This window comes from Primulina huaijiensis, unplaced genomic scaffold (genome assembly GCF_012295235.1).
Source record: "Primulina huaijiensis isolate GDHJ02 unplaced genomic scaffold, ASM1229523v2 scaffold37633, whole genome shotgun sequence".
NCBI lineage: Eukaryota > Viridiplantae > Streptophyta > Magnoliopsida > Lamiales > Gesneriaceae > Primulina > Primulina huaijiensis.
The window spans coordinates 2,838-24,424 of record NW_027358799.1 but is presented as its reverse complement, the minus strand read 5'-3'; the positions used below and the strand labels follow the sequence as shown (position 1 = coordinate 24,424).

The 21,587-nt window shown below is 36.7% G+C and overlaps 1 pseudogene; it reads left to right on the top strand.

Moving 5' to 3' along the window:
• Positions 1-11,848: 11,848 nt before the first annotated feature.
• Positions 11,849-13,343, top strand: LOC140968641 (uncharacterized; annotated as a pseudogene).
• The last annotated feature ends 8,244 nt before the right edge of the window (positions 13,344-21,587 follow it).

Below are 21,587 nucleotides of genomic sequence, written 5' to 3'. Positions count from 1 at the left end.
TTTAATCTCAACTACTTAAATTAAAATTTGAACAATTAAAATTTACCCATTAAAGATTCAAACAATTAAAATTAAAAAGAAACAAAAACGAAAACAAAACAAAAAGACATTGTAGTGGACTTGTAATTACCTTAGCTTCCCTGTGGATACGATATCGGACTCACCGAATTATACTACTTGTGGACAACCTGCTCTTGGGAGTGCAACAATCAAAGTGACAACACCTTATAAAAGCAAATGTGCCATAGATACACGTGAAAGTAGTCTTCTCCTGATCCTCTGGCTCTATAGCAGTCTAGTTATAACTTGAATAACCATCTAAAAAACAATAATGAGAATAAGCAGCAAGTCTATCAAGCATTTGATCCATAAAAGATAATGGAAAATGATCTTTTCGTGTGGCATTGTTCAACTTCCTATAATCAATACATACTCGCCATCTAGTCACGGTACAATAGATATTAGTTCATCATTTTCATTCTTTGCCACAGTCATTCCACCCTTTTAGGCACTACTTGCACATGAGACACCCAACTACTGTCAGAAATAACATATATAACACCAACATTTAACAATTTCAACACTTCATTTTTCACTACCTCCTTCATGGCTGGATTTAGCCTCCTCTGATGATCCACATAAGGAGTGTATAACTCCTCCTTTAAAATCCTATGCATGCATATGGTTGGGCCAATCCCCTTGATATCAGAAATCGACACCCAAATGTAGTTTTAAATTTCCTCAACACTCTCAACAGTTTTCTTTTTCATCTAAAGTAAGAGAGCAAGAGATAATTACCGGATATGTCGACTTCTCACCCAAGAAAGCATAGCAAAGATGGCTTGGCAATTCCTTCAAACCAGGGGATAAAGGTATTATCTCTGAACACTTTTCTTCTTCCAACTTCTCATGTTCGGCTTCCTTCACCTTTGGCAACTCCTCAAGAGATAAAAGTTGCTCTCTCACTACCCAATCATCATCATCAATGGTCTGTAAATCATCTATCAAACAACTCTCCAAAGGGTCCCTAATTCCTGCACAATCAATAGATACACATGAGTCTATAATATCAATGCTTTTACAAGTGCTTACCTCATTTGATCCTTTCATGGCGTGGTAGATGTTAAAAATGACTGCTTCTCCACCAACTCTCAGGGTGAGTTCGTCCTTATGTACATATATCAATGCCCTTCCAGTCTTCGGGAAAGGTCTCCCAAAGATTAATGGGGTATCACGATCCTCTTCTATATCTAAAATCACAAAATCAACAGGAAAAATAAATTTATCAAATTTTACCAGTACATCCTCGATGATTCCACGTGGATACGTGAGACTTCTGTCTGCAAGCTGTAAGGTGATAGTGGTTCGTTTGACCTCTCCAAGCTCCAATTCACTGTAAATAGAAAATTACATCAAATTAATACTTGCTCCTAAATCGCACAGAGCTCTACTACATTTATAACTACCAATAAAGCAAAGAATAGTAAAACTCCTTGGATCTTTTAATTTTTGTGGCAGCTTTTTTTGCAGAATGGCGCTACACTCTTTAGTCAGCTTCAAAGTCTCATACTCCTTTAGCTTCCTCTTCTTAGACATCACATCTTTGATGAATTTCGCATAGTTCGGCATTTGCTCCAAAGCATCAGCAAATGGTATGTTGATGTGAATTTTCTTGAAAATCTCAAGGAACTTTGCAAATTGATCATCCAAATTCTTCTTCTTGAACCTCTGAGGATATGGCAGAGTTGGTTTCAATATAGGAGGTCGTTCAACCTCAACTTCATATTTGGATTCCTCAGTTTCACCTTATTCAACTGTCCTATCACTTTCCACTCTCCTTTTAGGACCTTGTACCTCTAATTCTTTTCCACTTCTCAGAGTGACCGCCTTGCACTGCTCTTTTGGATTAACTTTCGTGTTACTCGGAAATTGACCCCTGTTCTTATCTCTCAATGCGTTAGCCAGCTGTCCGATTTGCGTATCTAAATATTTCAGTGTGGGACCCATATTTCCTATGTGATTCTCCATATTGTCAAGACGAGACTCAGTCCTCGCCATCTTTTTTCCAGATTCATTAACAAACGTTCCCACTAAATCTTCAAACGAAGGCTTCCCTGCCCCCTTTGATGTATTGAACACCAGTGGAGGATTCAACACATTTTTATTATTGGCATATGAAAAATTTTCATGATTTCTTAAACAAGGATGATAGGTATTAGGGGGAGGGTTACTGTAACATACCGTACTTTTTGAACTATTTTAAAATTTGCGGAAAAATTAAAATTTTCTTAAATACAAAATAAACTTTCAAATTTGCATAAAAATAACTTGCTCATCTATAAACAACTGCAACCAAGTTTACCAAAAGTAATAATCGTTTAAATATCATAAACCACTTCATGAAAATCATAGTATTTGAAACAACATGCATAAAAGTATTCATAAAAACGTGGACGATCCTCGGGTTTAGCCTCTTGCGCAGTTCAAGCCAGCTCATTGGTCCCCACCCCTCGTCTCCTCAAAGTCATCCTCACCTGCATCGATCAAGTCTAGTGAGTCTAAAGACTCAACATGTATAAACTGGAGATAACAAGTACTACATAATAAAATCACATTCATATTTAAAGTAGGGCTTACATACTTGAAACTTGAACATAGTAGTATAAACGTAGACGTTGCAATCATCATAAAACTTTTCTTAAACGCATACATACTTGAGCATACATAACATGAATTTGCGTTGAGATATGTTTGAAAGCAAGTGACCCATGCATAAATGTGCCTGATCAGACTAAACCACAGTACTGGGCTGACTGAAAAAATCCACTGCCACATATATGAGATCCCCCGTCATGCTTTACGGGGTGGATTGGTCCCTGGTCATGCTTTACCGCTTTCCAATCCTGATCTAAACCCGGTCATGCTTTATCGGGGTGGAGAGGTCTCCGGCCACGTTCACCGACTTCCAAACCTGTTCATAATTGGTCACAAGTCATTTAGTATACCTCAAAAACTTAAAATATTTTCTTTTGCACGTTGAACATACTTGGCGTTGAGAGATTCGTTGGATCTCGTTGGAAGCCACTGCTGCACATACTAACATGAGGTCAAACGCTAATCTTTCATAACTTAGACGTATTAGTAGTCATGCTCACACTCAAAAATGACAATTATCCTTATGACATTCTAAATCTCTCGGGACTTGACCCCATTTAATCATCGTACTAAATCATTACATCAAACCCAAAAAAACAATCTCAAAAAAAAAAATATTTTTAAAGGATTACACGGACCCCGTATAAGGGTCCGGGTAGATGCTGGAAATTCACATTTCGAAGAAAAAAAGCACGGACCACGTGTCAGGGTCCGGCTAAGGGTCCGTGTAGGTGCTGAAAAGGTAAACCAACGGAGAAACACTAGACTTGTGGCTTATTCCTCCTAACTCGATCACATGGACCATGAACCAATGCCTCAAGACCCATCCTAGGATGCTATGACACTTATTCAAACTCAAAAAAACGCCCTTAAACAACTAGGCAACACAAACAACGCAATCCAATCCATGAACACGACATTTGACACCAAAACGCATCATACGACTTCTAATGCAAACAAGTTCCTATCGATGCAAACCGACACACCAAAAACCATCCCGACATCATACTCAACATACTTAAAAGGAGAAACGAACACCCGTCAATACCCAACTAAGCCTGCAACAATAAAACTTCAACAACGTATTTTTCAGGAAAACGCAGTTTGAGCAGTCCCACGAAAACAATCAGAACCCACTCATTTCTTATCCACATATTTTGAATTTACTGTAAAATCAAAGGTATCAAAAAGTACTACGTTTTATATGTTGAAAGTTTTTCCAGAAAATCGACCGAAAAGTCACAGTAATTAAAATGACAGCAAATTTTGAGTTTTAGATCCAAAAACGTTTCAAAAATCGATCCAACAAATTTCCGCTCAAACTTTGTGCATCATACATGGATTTTTAAGCATAATAAACATCACAACACATAATATGACGAGATCAACACATGAATAATAGAATATACATGCCTTTTGATATTTAAAATTACCGAACCGACGATACCAAAGCAAGAAAGATGCGAGCTTGATCCGGAACGATTTGTGGCTCGATTTCTTGAAGAAAACTCACGAAAACTTGCTGGAAAATATTGAAAGGAGGGGCGGCTGCTCTTGCACTAATAACCCTAGGTTTTTTTTAAGAAATAAAACGAAGAGCAAGGAAAGTGTGTGTGTATGTAATAACCGAAGTGTGTGTGTAAGTGTGGGTGTGTGCATGAGTTTAATATAATTAGGGGTAAATAAATTGATTAAATAATAATAAAAAATGTTAATTAAGAATTAATCCCCACTACTTTTGCAAGATCCCCTTAATTAACAAAATAAATTGCATAATTGCTAAACTTTAAAAGTTTTAAAAATCATGACAGTCAACTAATAAATAAATTAGGATTTAAAATGCTAAAAACTAAATAAATCATTTAAATGCCCCAATTTTAACTTAAAATAAAATACGACATTTTTAAATTGTCAAAATCGTCTTCGGTCTCTTTTTCTCGATCCTGCATCGAATAATTACCTGAAACATGAAACTCAAGAAAACATCTTAACGTGCATCACATAAACATAAATAATTTAAAATAATGCAAATTTCACAAATTATGGATCACTAAATTCATTTTAAACTTAATTAGATAATTTAACAATTAAATAAATGCATGTGTTATACATGTACTGGATTTGGGCTCTACAGTTCCTCTCCCACTTAAATAAATTTCGTCCTCAAAATTATATCTTACCAAACAGTTCTGGATAACGACTTCTCATATCTGCTTCTGTCTCCCAAGTGGCCTCCTCCACTGATTGATTCCGCCACCGGACTTTGACCAACATGGTCACATAGTTCTGAAGTCTCCGCTTCTGTCTGTCAAGGATTTGGAAAGATATGACAGATCTGGAGTAAGCTGCAACGGCTCACAGCTCAAAACAGGTGAATGATTCTCTAGGTACTTCCTCAGCATCGAGACGTGGAACACATTGTGTACACCGACCAGATTCGGCGGTAGGGCTACACGATAAGCTAATGTCCTAACCCTGTCACGAATCTCGAACGGTCCAATAAATCTCGGACTAAGCTTGCCTCTCTTCCCAAATCTCATAACACCCTTTATAGGTGCTATCTTTAAGAAAATGTGATCACCTATGGCAAACTCTAGATCTCTCCTCCTCTTGTCAGCAAAACTCTTTTGACGACTCTGGGCGGTCGTCATCCTGTCTCGGATCTTGACCACCACATCTGCAGTCTGCTGAACAATCTCTGGACCAAGTTCTGATCGCTCACCGACTTCATCCCAATGAATCGACGATATGCACTTCCTTCCATACAGTGCCTCGTAAGGAGCCATACCTATAGACGATTGAAAGCTTTTGTTGTAGGTAAACTCCACTAGAGGTAGCTTTGATTCCCAATTCCCGTGGAAATCAATCTCACAAGCGCTCAGTAAATCCTCCAAAATCTGAATCACACGCTCAGACTGGCCATCTTTCTGTGGGTAAAAAGTTGTACTGAATAGCAACTTCGTCTGCATGGCTGCATGTAAACTCTTCCAAAAAGACGATGTAAACCTCGGGTCCCTGTCAAACACAATCGAAACTGGGATCCCGTGCATTCAAACTATCTCCCTGATATAGAGCTCTGCATACTGCGTCATGGAGAAAGTCGTCTTCACTGGCAAGAAGTGTGCCGACTTAGTAAGTCGATCCACTATAACCCAAATAGCATTGGATCATCTGACTGACCTCGGCAAACCAACAACAAAGTCCATGGTGATATTCTCCCACTTTCACTAGGGGATAGGGAGTGGCTTAAGCATCCCTGCTGGCCTCTGATGATCTGCCTTCACCTGCTGACAAGTGAGACATTCAGACACAAATCAGCGGATGTCTCGCTTCATACCTGGTCACCAATACAGAATCTGCAAATCCTTGTACATTTTGGTACTTCCTGGGTGGATAGAATACGGAGATGTATGTGCCTTTGCCAAAATATCCTCTCTGATCGAATCAACACTAGGAACCCACATTGTCCCTCTGTATCTCACAATACCATCGGACACTGTGTACAGTACACTGCCCTTGGCCTCGTCTTTCAGTCTCCATTTCTGTAACTGCTCATCCGAAGGCTGACCCTTTCGATTCGGTCTAGCAAAGAAGACTGGACTGTCAGATTAGACAGCTTAGGAGCTCTGCCCTTAGGATAAACCTCTAACCCAAATATCTGAATCTTTGATTGAAGGGATCTCTGCACTGACAGCTGTGCTACGACTCCAACTTTTCTGCTCAAGGCATCTACCACAAAATTAGCTTTCCCAAGATGGTAGCTAATTTCAAAATCGTAGTCTTTCACTAACTCTAACCACCGTCTTTATCTCATATTCAGTTCTTTTTGCGTGAAGAAATACTTGAGATTCTTGTGATCGGTAAATATCTGACATTTCTCGCCGTACAAATAGTGTCTCCATATCTTCAACGCAAAGACAACGACAGCTAACTAAAGATCATGAGCCGGATAATTCTTCTCATGCACCTTCAACTGTCTGGAGGCATAAGCTATAACCCGATCATGCTGGATCAAAACTGTGCCTAATCCGAGCTTAGAAGCATCGGTATATAGCACAAAATTGCCTTGCCCTGGTGGCATGGCTAACACTGGCGCTGTGATAAGAGCTTGCTTCAGAGTATCAAAGCTCTTCTGACATTTCTCACTCCAAAAAAATTTAGCATTCTTCTTCGTCAATGAAGTGAGTGGCACTGATATCGAAGAAAATCCCTGAATAAATTTTCTGTAGTAGCCTACTAGGCCTAGGAAACTGCGGATCTCTGATGCACTCTTCGGCTTAACCCATTCCTTAACTGCTGCTACCTTAGCTGGATCCACCTCGATGCCACTGCTATATATTATATGACTTGAAAATGTTACCTTCTCCAACAAGAATTCACACTTACTGAATTTTGCAAACAACTTGCGACTCTGCAAGACTTGCAAAACTGTACCCAAATACTGACGATGCTCCGCATGGCTCTTCAAGCATATGAGAATGTCGTCAATGAACACTATGACGAACTGATCTAAGTAGGGCTGGAATACTCGATTCATGAGGTCCATAAATATTGCTGGAGCATTCGTCAGTCCAAACGGAAATACTAAGAACTCGTAGTGCCCATACATAGTTCTGAAGGCTGTCTTATGCACATCTGCATCTTTTACCTTCAATTGATGATACCCTGATCGAAGATCTATCTTCGAGAACATTGTAGCTCCCTGCAATTGATCAAACAAGTCCTCGATCCTTGAAAGTGGGTATTTATTCTGGATCGTTACCTTGTTTAGTTCTCGGTAATCGATGCACAGTTTCATGCTCTCATCTTTCTTCTTTACGAAGAGCACAGGTGCGCCCCATGGTGAGAAACTAGGGTGGATGAATTCTTTGTCTAGAAGCTCCTGAATCTGCTATTTGAGTTCTAACATCTCAGCTGGAGCTAACCGGTACGGGGCCTTAGAGATTGGCACGGTGCCTGACACAAGGTCAATGAAAAACTCCACCTCTCTCTCTGGTGGAAGGTCTGTGACGTCCTCCGGAAAGACGTCAGGAAAATCTCTGACTACTGGTACATCAGATATCGACGGAGTGGTTGCGTCAGGTGCTGAAACAATGCTGGCCAAGAAAGCCTGACAACCCTTGTAAATAATTCTCCGTGCCTGCATGCAAGAGATCATGCAAAGGAAACTCTTCCATCTATCTGGCTCAAAAAGAAACTGCTCCATGCCTAACAGTCTTACCAACACTGATCTTTTCTGAAAGTCAATAAAAACTATGTTCTTCGTCAGCCAGACCATTCTCAAAATAATATCGAATTCTGGTATCGGCAACACAATCAAACCGGCGTACACTAGGTGTCCCTGCAGTTCAATATCGATGTCTCTGACAACACTAGTAGCTGATAACTCTTCCCTTGGTGGGACTGTCACTGAATAACTCACGTTGAGCCCAATGGACTTGGTGTCCAAATGACTAGCGCACGCTTCCGAAATAAAAGAGTGTGTGGCCCCTGAATCTATCAGGGCCTTCGTGGCTACTTTCTTTATTAAAATATTCCCTGAGAAACATTGGTACATTACACAAAACTTATATCCCAAAAATTCTAATCTTAACCTCAAGCATAGTAGAAAATTTCTACACAAGTCACCAAAAATACTATTTTATTTGTGACGGTTTTTTAAAAACCGTCGTAAATTCGACCTACCACAACGGATAAAAACCGTTGTCATTGAATGGACTTTCAACAACACCCTCAGTTACAACAGTTTTAGAAAGGCTACGACAAAGGATAAAATCCGTTGTCGAATGCCGTTTTTGGTGTAGTAGAATAAACGTTGACGACGAAGAACGATGACGAGAAGGGCCTATGCTTAAAATTTCTTGAAGCTTTTCCCAATTTTTTTTTCTTCAAATTCACGTGTAAGCTGTCGTGTGTTTGGAAGTGTTTTTGGGATTTTTATTAAAAATAATTTAATTTTAAAAAAAAATTTCAAAAATAATGTAAAAAAAAAACATTTCCAAAACTACTGCAATCCGCGCTTATGGAGCGCGGACGCTGCTCACGTGGAGCAGCGTCCGCGCTTCGTAAGGACGGATGCTGGTCCACGTATGCGACGGAATATTTTAGCGACGGAATATGTATAAAAACCGTCGCTTTTATTCAACCGTCTCTTCAATTGAATCAGCGACGGTTTATAAATCGTCGCTACTTTTAGCGACGGTTTTAAACCGTCGCTTTATTGAAATCAGCGACGGTTAATAAGTCGTCGCTAATTAGCGACGGTTTTTGAACCGTCGCTAAATGCCAAAATACCTACCTTCTCACACGCCACGCATAATTGTTGTATCAACAGCGTGCACATGTACGTTGCGGATAATCTTGAACTTTCAACGGCTTGCAACTTTCCAGCGTGCAATATACGCCGCGGAAAAAGAATTTGCGCGCTGCGAAAAGCCATTTTTGTTGTAGTGAAGATAGAGAAAAAAAACAGACAATAAGCTCATCAAAAAATAAATTTTTTCAGGAACCTCTACTATTCAACATAGTTTTTTCAGTGATTCAGGGGTGGCTGAATTTGTTTTGTTTGGTCAGCAGGATTTTAAGACTCCGTCTTGGTCGAACATACACAGTTTTACAAATTTGCTTAATGTTGGTTCGCAGCATCTTGTACATGACATTCGACCACAGAATGATGTTGAGGAAAATGAACAACATTCAATTGAGATATCCCAGTCTTGATGAATTTCTTGTTTGTTTTTTTATCTGTCTTAATTACAACAAAAATGGCTTTTCGTAGCGCATATTGAACGCTGCAAAATTGCAAGCCGTTGAAAGTTCAATATTATCTGTGTACATGTGTCAATTAGCGACGGTTTTTAAACCGTCGCTGATTCCAATACAGCGACGGATTTAATAAACCGTCTCTGATTCAATTTTAGCGACGATTTATTAAAACCGTCGCTGATTCAATTTTAGCGACGGTTTAATAAACTGTCGCTAATTAGCGACGGTTTTATATATATTCTGTCGCTAAAATATTCCATCGCTTACGTGGATCAGCGGACGCTACGAGCGTCCGTGCTTCGTAGCGTCCGCGCTCCGTAAGCGCGGATTGCAGTAGTTTTGGAAATGTTTTTTTTTTTACATTATTTTTGAAAAAAAATTTAAAATTAAATTATTTTTAAAAAAAACCTAGTGTTTTTGGGGAGAGAAAATTAAGAAAGAGGCGTGGGAATTTTGGGGATAATGGGGAGAGTTTCATATATTATATACTAATTAATTTACTAATCAAGGCTTAGGCTTAATAAGCCTACCAATTAGGCCCATTAGTCTTAATTAGAATTTAATTAAAAAATTAAAATAATTTTGGTAAAATAAGTTTGTGAATTTATTAGTCGGGTTGCCAAAAAGTTCGTTTTTTTGTTAAAAAAACCAACANTTTTTTACATTATTTTTGAAAAAAAATTTAAAATTAAATTATTTTTAAAAAAAACCTAGTGTTTTTGGGGAGAGAAAATTCAGAAAGAGGCGTGGGAATTTTGGGGATAATGGGGAGAGTTTCATATAATATATACTAATTAATTTACTAATCAAGGCTTAGGCCTAATAAGCCTACCAATTAGGCCCATTAGTCTTAATTAGAATTTAATTAAAATATTAAAATAATTTTGGTAAAATAAGTTTGTGAATTTATTAGTCGGGTTGCCAAAAAGTTCGTTTTTTTGTTAAAAAAACCAACACCGATAAAATTTACGTCCTGGTATATAAAATCACCTCAAAATCTCTTATTTTCAAAAATATGAAAAACCATCAACCATATTTTAAATAATTAAAATAATTATTTAATAAAAACATTTTCTATTTTTCAGCCCTCGGTCTCCGTTCCTCGATCGCAACTCGAATATCTTTTAAAAATACATTTTAACGCAACCATGTAGAAAAATATATTTTAAACATGCAAATATGCACAACATAATTAATTTATGAAATTAAAACATTTAATTAAAATACAAGAGAATTTAATAATTGCATGCATGTGGTTCGTATGGACCTTTAAATTTTCGGGACGTTACACAATGAAAGGAGAAGTATGAGCGTAAAGAACTAGTCCTAAAAATTTTGAATGCCAATAATGCTCATCTCATAGGGTCATTTCTGGATGTACCTATTGGCCAAGAAATCAATCCTTCATGTTTTCCTATAACGTCAATGTATAGCTTATTTGATTGACACATCTTTACTACTCTTGACCATAGTGTGCTAATCTTTTCAATCTGCATTGGCATTTAATATTGAAAGACAATAAAATACAAACTTACATTCTTAATTGTGTAATTAATATCTGAAGAAAAAGTCTCGGCATTTGTTGTTAAATCGAAAAGAAAAATCACATGCAATGAGTTATATGGGAGATGTGAGCAACGCGGTTCACTTTTTCGTCACGAAACAGAAAATGTGAGTCCCAATAGACCAGTCAAAGACTCAAAAAACTTTCTAAAATGTCAAATTGTTTTAGATGCTTTTCTTTTAACAATGTGCACCAAAAACCACCCGAGCACGCTATATTTGCAGCAGCTGTGTGCGTGATCTTTTATATTATTATTATTAAAAAACGTAATATCCATATATTTTTGGTTATTGGCATGAAATACATCACGGATAGCATATGGACTCACTATGGTTTGTGTAGTGGAGTGATTAATTTTATTTTCTCTTCACTTTTGATATGTTTAAGTAGAAATAAGATTAGATTAAATAATGTAATTTTCTCTTGGGCCTATGATTAATCTTGCTCAGTCTGGGTACATTCTTTCAATGTTTTTAAAATTTATTTGCCAAAATCAATTGATAGGAAATTGTAGCACTTCTGAAATTAAACTTCCTTCCATCTTTTTATCTGCTTTCGTTTATTTTGTTTTTTCGTTAGTCCATTCATTTTCTTTTCGTTGGATTGTTACAAATTCAGTTAATGGATCCTATTTGAATGAAAGTGAAGAAAGATTAGTTTTAATGAATTGATAGATTGTATCTCTCTCTGAATCTTTATCCATCTAAAAGGATGGGGCTTTATTCTCAAGTATATCTCTTTCTCAAAATTGATCACTCAGGTCATTTAAGGTCTTGTGTTCTTTTAGTGATTTTTCTGTAATGACCTCTGAAGTTAATGATCTGTAGTTTTTCAATGGATTGTTATTTTTCAAAATGATAACATATAGGGAAAAGGCTAGGAGGAGGCAGTTGGCTCTCTGTGAGTCAAGGGATTACAGAGGATAGTTTTGATTTTGTTTCTGGTTTTGCATCCGTAGGTGATGGTTTGAGTGAATCCATTGATTATCCTAATGAGTACTGGGACTCTGATGAGGATGATGACGACGACGATGATGGCTAGACGAGACAACCTATTGAAGATGAGACCTGGTTTCTGGCCCATGAAATTGATTACCCGAGTGACAATGAAAAGGGTACTGGACATGGGAGTGTTCCAGACCCTCAAGAAAGGGGACCAAACAAAGATGATGAAGATGATCAGTCATTTGTAGAGAATTCTTACTTCTCTGGGGAGCAGTATTCCCATTCAAGAAATGTTGATCCTGCTGTACCTTCTGATGATCGTGATGTGTTGTCTGTGGCAGAAATGTACCAAAGAAGCAGTGGTCAATATGATGGACAGTTGATGGATGAGGTGGACCTGAATTTGTTACCCACACAGCCTGTGTGGCAGGGTTTTGTCACTGAGACTAATGAACTCGGAATGCTAAGAGATGTAAAGGTTAATGAAGATTGTAGCAGCAGACCAAATCTAGATGATGTATGCTTGGATGATGATCAACCCGGTTCAGTTAGATCTATTGGAGTTGGAATCAACAGCGATGCTGCTGATATAGGCAGTGAAGTGCGGGAAAGTTTGGTTAGAGGTAGTAGTGAGGGGGACATAGAGTACTTTCAGGATGATGATGCTGGTTTTGGTGGATCAAGGCACTGGAAGCATGACTTAGAAAAGAATACTGGTGGAAGATGTAATATAGAGACCAATGTAACAAAGAAACATGATTCTAATAGACATTCAAAGAATAGTGACAAGAGTGCATTTTTGCAGTAAAAAACCACATGGATGGGAGCTTCTCATTTCCTTCTCCTAGAGATGGGAAGTTGGTGCATACAAACTCAGGTAAATCTTCAACGAGTAAGGGCAGCACCATTGTCAGCGATGGAGTACTCATGATATGTTTTTATCCTGGAAACTCAAAAGCCGTGATTCTTCACCAGAAAAGAGTTCAGGGTATGGAACCTGTGTTAATGCTGGTGAATCAGCAAATACTAGTCCTTCACGCCTTACTAATTATGGCTAGGTTGAAAGGGAACATCTGAAGAAAGAAAAGGATTCAAAAGTTGAAGGTGCAAGAGAAGAGGATCCTGGGGCGTCTTTGGAGGATGAGGAAGCTGCTGCTGTGCAAGAGCAAGTGAATCAGATCAAAGCACAAGCGGAGGAGTTTGAGACCTTCAATTTGAAGATAGTCCATAGAAAAAACAGGCATGTAACTTTTTCATCTGTCGATCATACAATTATATGAATACTTGGCAACTCTGTCATTATTTTCTTTGCTAGGCCTCATCATCCATGTTGGTTATGTGCTGGTCATTGCAAGCAAGTTGATTTGTTTGAATGGCACAAAGAATTACAAGTATGCCCTTTTCTTCCCTCCGTGCCTGGCCCCTAGCCAAGATTCATTCTTGATTTGTTCCTGCAAGGTGGGATATTATAGCTGTATCGTTTTGCATTTTACAAAGTTGGTAGGTTGTTCAAGTCCTCGGAACTTCCACTTAAATTGTATGTCCAACCAGACTCGTTGATTTCATATAGTGTTGGATCTCAATTTTGAAAAGTTTGAGATAGTCCATAGAAAAAACAGGCATGTAACTTTTTCATCTGTCGATCATACAATGATATGAATACTTGGCAACTCTGTCATTATTTTCTTTGCTAGGCCTCATCATCCATGTTGGTTATGTGCTGGTCATTGCAAGCAAGTTGATTTGTTTGAATGGCACAAAGAATTACAAGTATGCCCTTTTCTTCCCTCCGTGCCTGGCCCCTAGCCAAGATTCATTCTTGATTTGTTCCTGCAAGGTGGGATATTATAGCTGTATCGTTTTGCATTTTACAAAGTTGGTAGGTTGTTCAAGTCCTCGGAACGTCCACTTAAATTGTATGTCCAACCAGACTCGTTGATTTCATATAGTGTTGGATCTCAATTTCGAAAAGTTTGCTTCTGTTAACTGGCAGTTACACTGTTATACAATGGCATCAGGTTTCCACTAGGTTTGTGGATTTCTTTTTAACATTGCCTAATGATGGCATTCTATGCATCGAATTGTTTGAATTTGTACATATAACTATGGTGCTAGAGATGTATGTTTCCTTAATTATTTTTCTGCATTTTTTTCAGAACTGGCTTTGAGGAGGACCAAAACTTTCATGTTGTTTTAAACTCAGTCATTGCCGGTCGCTATCATGTAACTGAGTATCTTGGATCCGCTGCATTCAGCAAAGCCATTCAGGCACATGACCTACACACTGGTACGGATGTTTGTGTGAAGATCATAAAAAACAACAAAGATTTCTTTGATCAGAGCCTTGATGAAATAAAGCTTCTCAAGTATCATATTCTTCGATTGTACGAATATTTCTATTTTCGAGTAAGTGAGCATCCTTTTGATCATTCAGCAGTTGTAACTGTCTTCCTTCCCTTTTTTAAGTATGTCTGATCACTAATATTCATGTGCATCTGCCATGCTGAATCTACTATATTTTCTCTCAATTACCACATTTGTAACATTATTTCGTTATTTACTCTCTTCATGAAAGTAATTCTTCTCCTGAGTTTTATGTTCCCTAATAATAAAAGCAATTAAAAGTGTGAGTCCAGAAGAATCCTTTAAAAAAGTTTTGGTAGTGCTTAGCTACGTCATCCTTTCTGATTTAAGATTTTTGCAGCCTTTAGATTTGTTGATGACACCAGCGATATACCAAAATATAAACCTCTGTTGTCATGAACAATGGATCTAATGACATATAATGCTCATGTACAACCCTATAGTGTAGCATCTTATTAATGATGTCCTATGGGCATTTGTGCGGAACTTGGATCCTGAACCATCTCTAGTACTTGTTTGTTCTGTAACATGAAGGGGGAGTTGGTTGACTGGATCCTGAACCATCTCTAGTACTTGTTTGGTCAGTAACATGAAGGAGGAGTTAGTTGACAAGTAGTCGCTTTTTTAAAAAAATATGTCCCCTCAAAAGCCTAAGAGCAACTACTTGTGCGCCTCAAACTTATTTTTTCTTTGTTGTCTTCTTTCCAGTCCTACTCATTTATAAGCTAACTTGATTGCCAGGAAAGCTGGGATCACTGTAATCTAAGATTTCTTACATAAATTGCCTCAGCTTCAACTTCTACAAAACAGAACTTTAAATAGGACAAGTTGAAGATAAAAGGTGACAACATCAGTAGAAAACTGCAAATTGGATGAATTACTGTGTTTGATGTTAGTGTATTTAATTTGTGATGGCTGCTTTCAAAGCATGTTTCAATGTATTCAGAAATTTGATTTATTAACCATTTTCTTGTAGTATTCGTGGCTGCATCACATCGCTGCAAAATTTTCATTTATTGTTTTTTGTATTTTCACGGTCTTGCTTGCGAAAGTAACTTTTGATGTTCTATTGTGAAACAAGATTAGAAAAATAATTTTTCCTGTCCATGAAGTATCTCCTTTCGGTCATTAATTTGAGTGACTTTTTTGGTGCTATGTGCTCAATCATGAACTGCAAGTAGTAGCTTTATATGCATGTGATGTTTGTTAGATATTTTCTCCAAAATCATGTTTTGTATATATTTCAACATGATAAAAAATATGCGGAAGCGGATCGAGAATTACCTCCGGCCATTGAAAATTTGTTGAAGCTTTCTGATTTCTTTTCGATTGAAGCCTTCTAAACACTTCAACACTCCTTTAGATGGTGTATTTTCTGTATGAGATTGTGTGTTTAGGGACCTCAATGCCTTCGGTATTTATAGGCACACTCATACCATCACCGAGTGTTTTGCGAGCTCGAGATTCAAACCAAATTTGTATAAGTATCTCAATGTTCAAAATTTGAGGCTGCCGTGTACAAATTTTTTCAACAATTGTAGGCAATCGCCGTCGTCATTTTCAACACGTTTATTTTACGGGTCACAATTTTCTTACAATGTTGGCCTGCTTCTGGATGCATTTGCCTCAAAGGTATGTTATCTGCATGTGGGTACTGGCCTCTGGTTTATTGCAGTCTCCAATCCTAATATTCATGCACAAAACATATAACATGTTGATCTGCTTTTCTTTAAAATTTGTTCAATTTACATTCTATACTGAAAACATTTTGTTTGTATTACAGTAATGACAGTATCGTCTTTAACTACTTCGTAAGTTAGTCGTTACAAAAATGCCATAAATAAAAGCATTTAACAGAATTTTACTTGTGATCTTTTGCCCGATCAAGCTTCAAAGTGCCTGGCATATTGTTTTTAAGATTCCAGTAAATTTAGTAATAGTATTAAACCAGGGGCTATCTTCAAACTTAAAACATCTAAAATGAATTCAAGTTTCATTTTAAATTCAGCTCAGAAACTCAAGCTGGAATTAGCATGGATACTTTCTGAACACTGTATGTTAATATTTACTTCAGCACATGAAAACATATTAAGCACATGAAAACATCTTTTTAGTGTAGAAAAAAAACATCAAATGCCTATGTATACTGCTGATACATGTTCATGCTACCATAAAGTCTTTTTCTTCTTCTTCTGCATTGTTGGGTTTGCGACAATCCATACTAAATGGATATATGCCTTGTGTGCAAAACTAGCTGCTATTGACATTTATTTGTTTATGCAGGAACATTTGTTGATTGTATGTGAACTGCTTAAAGCCAACCTGTATGAATTTCACAAATTCAACAGAGAATCTGGCGGAGAAGTCTATTTTACCATGCCAAGACTACAGGTTTGTCACCTGTTTGTGCGCTTGCATTTTTTTTGAAGTATTCCTCTCTAACTTGATTACTTTGATGTGCAGTCAATTACTATTCAGTGCTTGGAAGCACTTCAAATTTTGAACCATCTTGGCCTCATGCACTGTGATCTGAAGCCGGAGAATATATTGGTGAAAAGTTATAGTAGATGTGAGGTCAAGGTTATCGATCTGGGAAGTAGTTGCTCTGCAACAGATAATCTTTGTTTGTATGTTCAATCTAGATCCTGCAACAGATAATCTTTGTTTGTATGTTCAATCTAGATCCTACCGTTTCTACTACTTAAATTATAATTCACCCAAGTGTAGGTTGTCTGCAAGTAATATATTTCGTAAGTACGAGATCGATCCACAGAGAGGTTATTTTATGTTTAAATTTATTAATTTATAGATTACCAAATAGAAGAACGAAGTTTACAAATTATAAATTTTGTCAAGGCTCGAGGATTTATTCTTGGTTTATGCAATATTGTTTAACTAAAAGTAAAACAAAAGAAACAACCATAAATAATGGTTCCAAGAAAATTAAATATTTAAACACACAGCTAATATAATATAGTTCACACTATAGAAAATAACGAATTCACCGATATTTTATATATGATACCTATGATTATATATATAACTATATAGATATATAACTGCATAAAATAAATGTTAAATTAAATCATTATATTTTTTTTAGAACAACCGATAGAGCTACGCTATTGCCTAAATGAAATATATGATTTAATAAGTTAGTTGCGAGAAAGTAAAAATTAGATGCGGAAAGTAAAAGTTAGTTGCGATAAAGTAAATGTTAGATGCGGAAAGTAAAAGTTAGTTGCGATAAAGTAAATGTTAGATTGTTAGATATTAGTATTAAATCATAATATTTCATTTAGAACAACCGGCAGAGCCACACTATCGTCTAAATGAAATATATGATATAAAGAAAGAATTAAAGAAAGAATATACAAAATTAAAAGAAATAAAGACAGAATATACAAAATGTAAACAATCTTACTTCACCAAGAATTCATCCTCTTCACCTTGACATAATAGATTTAGCTTTCCATGAACTTACTTTTGATCAACACTAAAAACATCACTCNAATGAAGAGATAACATCATGAAATTTTAAATACCATTGACGGGAAGCTTGTTTCAATCCATATATAGATTTCTTAAGCTTACAAACCAATTGCTCACCATTACTAGAGAAAAATCCTTCAGGTTGTTTCATATAAACCTCTTCCTCTAGTTCTCCATTAAGAAAAGCTGTTTTCACATCCATTTGTTGCAAATCTAAGTCAAAATGTGCAACTAATGCTAGAATAATACGGAGAGAATCTTTCTTAGATACAGGAGAAAAAGTCTCCTTATAATCGATTCCTTCCTGTTGAGTGAATCCTANAATACCATTGACGGGAAGCTTGCTTCAATCCATATATAGATTTCTTAAGCTTACAAACCAATTGCTCACCATTACTAGAGAAAAATCCTTCAGGTTGTTTCATATAAACCTCTTCCTTTAGTTCTCCATTAAGAAAAGCTGTTTTCACATCCATTTGTTGCAAATCTAAGTCAAAATGTGCAACTAATGCTAGAATAATACGGAGAGAATCTTTCTTAGATACAGGAGAAAAAGTCTCCTTATAATCGATTCCTTCCTGTTGAGTGAATCCTATAGCAACGAGTCTTGCTTTATACCTTTCAATGTTGCCTAATGAGTCTTTCTTTGTTTTGAAGACCCATTTACATCCAATGGCTTTTACACCATCAGGCAACTGAACAAGATTCCATACACCATTAACTGCCATAGAATTCATCTCTTCTTTCATAGCATTAAACCATAGTTTTGACTCATTACAACTCATGTCTTGTGAAAATGTTTCAGGATCATTTTCGGCTCCAATATTAAAATCAGATTCTTGTAAATACACAACATAATTACTAGATATTGCTGATCTTCTTATTCTAGTAGATCTCCTAAGGTTTTTTGATTGATCAACAATTTCTTGTTGTTCTTCATTAACAACTTGATCTACTGGATTTTCATCAGCGATTTGTGGAACATCAGTAATTGGTTGCCTAACACCCATTTGGTCTTGAGGGGTGTGAATAACGACCAATCTGTTATTCGAATAAGAGGGTTGTGCATTAATGTGATCATTCTCAAAGACTATGTCATGATCACTCCCACTAATCAAGTCATTTTCAAGAAATTTTGCATTTCTTGATTCCACAATTCTAGTGTTGTGAGATGGACAATAGAATCTGTACCCTTTGGATTTTTCGGCATACCCAATGAAATATCCACTTATAGTTCTTGGGTCCAGTTTCTTTTCATGTGGGTTGTAAACTCTTATTTCAGAAGGACAACCCCAAACGCGTATATGTTGCAAACTCGGTTTCCAACCTTTAAATAACTCAAATGGCGTTTTTGGGACAGCCTTGGTTGGAACTCGGTTTAATATATACACAGCTGTCTTAAGAGCTTCAGTCCACAAAGATTTAGGAAGTTTAGAGCTACTAAACATGCTCCTCACCATGTCCAATAATGTTCGGTTTCTCCTCTCAGCTACGCCATTTTGGTCCGGAGAACCAGGCATAGTATATTGGGCAACAATCCCATGTTCTTGAAGAAACTTCGCAAACGGACCAGGTGCTTGTCCATTCTCAGTGTATCTACCGTAATATTCTCCACCTCTATCAGTTCTCACGATCTTAATATATTTTCCACATTGCTTCTCCACTTCAGCCTTAAAAACCTTAAAGGCTTCAAGTGCTTCGTTTTTATTATGAAGCATGTAGATATACATGTATCGTGAGTAATCATCAATGAAAGAGATGAAGTATTTCGGACTTTGCATGTCCATATCTGGACAACAAATATCTGAATGTATGATTTCTAATATTTCTGTACTCCTCTTGGCACCCTTTTTAGACTTATTAGTCTGCTTTCCCTTAATGCAATCCACACAAGTCTCAAAATCAGTAAAATCTAAAGTACTGAGTACTCCATCATTTACTAATCTTTTAATCCTCTCTATGGAGATGTGTCCCAATCTCCGATGCCATAATATAGAGGAATCTTCATTTATAACACATCTTTTAATACCTCCTTGAACATGCATAGTGGTGTTATTATTTTGTAAATAAATAGAGAAAAGACCATCAACCATTGTACCATTTCCAATAAGATTTGATTTATAAAACAAATTTATTGATTTATCCAAAAACTGAAATGAATAACCAAGTGGTACAAGTTTTGAAACTGAAATTAAATTCCTAGAAAAACTAGGAACATAAAATGTCTTTTCCAATTTTAAAATGAAACCACTATCCAATATAAGGCAGCAAGTCCCAATAGCCTCCACATGCGAAGACATCTTGTTTCCTGAATAGATGCTCCGCTCATTTTCTATTGGCTTCCTTAGGTTTTGCATACCCTGCAAGGTATTTGTAACATGGATTGTAGAACCAGAATCAATCCACCATGTGTTAATCATATTAACCATATTAGATTCATAACAGACAAATGAAGTAGGAATACCTTTCTTTTCAAGCCAGTCCTTAAATTTATTGCAATCTTTCTTCATGTGTCCCGTCTTTTTATAGAAGAAACACTTGGATTCTTTCTTAATGTCAGGTTGGGGTGGAATTATTCCTTTTCCTTTTCCTTTAACTTTGGCTTGCTTCTTATACTTTCCTTGTGTAGTCTTAAATATATTATCACTCGTTTCCATCAACAACCTTCCTTCCTCTTGAACACACATGGTCATTAATTCATTAATTGACCATTTATCCTTATGTGTGTTGTAAGAAATTTTGAAGGGTCCATATTGCTGTGGAAGAGTGCATAAAATGTAGTGCACAAGAAAAGTCTCAGACATTTCCACTTTAAGTGTCTTGAGCCGAGCCGCTATGTCCCGCATTTTCATTATGTGCTCTCGCACACCTCTTACACTGGTGAGCCTTAATGAAGAGAATTCCATAATTAGGGTGCTTGCAAGTGCCTTATCTGAAGACTGAAATTGTTCATCAATAGCCTTCAGTAATTCTTTGACATTATCATGCTGGTCGACAGAACCACGCATGCCAGCAGAGATTTTGGTCTTTATGAACATTACGCAGAGTCGATTAGATCGCTCCCATTTTTCATAAAGATCAACATCATCCGGAATGCTGTTTTCAGTAATAGCAGATGGTTCGTCTTTCCGTATAGCATAATCAATATCCATCCACCCTAATTGAAGAAGAATTCTTTCTTTCCATATTTTATAGTTATCGCCCTTTAGTTCGGGAATGTCACATTTCATATCAGAAAAACTCGCAGGTTGCATAACTGCACAAAATATCATATGCTTAAAATTTTGAGACAATATCATGTTTTACCAATGTAATTCATGTTTTAAAATTCTAATGACATAAAGTTTGCCTGTGGGCTAAAATTTTAATTCAATAAGATTTTTCTGTAACTTTATGATAAAACTATCAAAATGAATTTTCCTTAACTCCTGTGGGTACATTAAGAAAAATATAATTTGATATTTTAACCTAATTAGTTATATAAATATAATAAAAATCCCTGTGGGGTAAAATTTATTATGTCTATATAATTAATTACAATTGATGTCCATTATGTGATCCAAATCCACTTAATGCATAATTTTTCATAATTAAGGATGCTGTGGCTATTCCTCAATTATTTAAAATTATACGGTTCACCGGACAAAATTTTGGCTTTACTTAATGCTTTATATAATAATTATTTCGCAATCAACACTTTCCAAGAGTGCTCCCAGGAAAGATAGGTAGGGCTAAGGCCCTTTAAATACCTAACTCCTAGACAGAGCAACATTCCTCAGGGAGACCAGTGGCTAGTCAAGGCA